We start from the raw sequence: 852 nt of genomic DNA, 5'->3' as shown, positions 1-852 counted from the left end.
ACACCTCCTATTAGGCCCCACCTCCCAACACTGGGGATTCAATTTCAACATGACATTTGGTGGGGACAAACAGACCACATGTAAACCATAGCAACTACTACACAGGAGGAGAAAGGAACCATGGAAATAGCAACAGGAGGAGAAAGGAACCATGGAAATAGCAACTTTGGGAAGGAGGTTGCTACCTGAGGGAACAGAGAAAAACTTGGAAACTTACAGAAGGGCCTCTAAGGTGTAGAAACCCAGGCCTCTGGGGAGCAGACAGCAGCTAACTGCTGCTGGAGTTTGCTGGACTTAGTGATGAGGCTGGTTCTCCAAGGGTTGGAAAAACTGCCAACCGGGTTCAGCTGCTGCTACAGAAACATGACTCACCGCTAGAGGGGTGGAAAAGTGTGGCTGGAATGGGTTTTAGTAGGACCACTACAGAAGCTGTCGAAAAGCAAATGAGAGGGAGCAAGTTTCTTCTTCCAATCCAGCATGTCTTCCTGGGGTGCCACCTGCTGGATCTGCCTGGTGAAGCAATCATGTGCTTTGGAGGGCCCTGGCCAGGCTATCACAGAGGGAACAGAAAAGTGGTGCAGAGACCACAGGTGAGATCCGGCACAAGGATTTACAATAGGGCAATGGAAAATACGGTAGAAACTCTGTAAGTTGACCACCCAAGGGACTGTAACAAACTAGTTCCACATGCGGAGGTGGTCCCTTCCATGAAAATTAGGTCAACTTAAGGAGGTGGTCACGGTGCTCTACCACATATCTAAATGTGTCTATGCCATTGGTGATAAATTTAAAGGAAAAAGGTTGCTTCTTAAATAATACACATTCCCTGCCTCCCGTACCCAATCAGCTGTT

Source organism: Otolemur garnettii, unplaced genomic scaffold, assembly GCF_000181295.1.
Source record: "Otolemur garnettii isolate 467f Iridium unplaced genomic scaffold, OtoGar3 scaffold00124, whole genome shotgun sequence".
In the NCBI taxonomy this organism is placed as follows: domain Eukaryota; kingdom Metazoa; phylum Chordata; class Mammalia; order Primates; family Galagidae; genus Otolemur; species Otolemur garnettii.
This window is presented reverse-complemented; position numbering follows the sequence as displayed.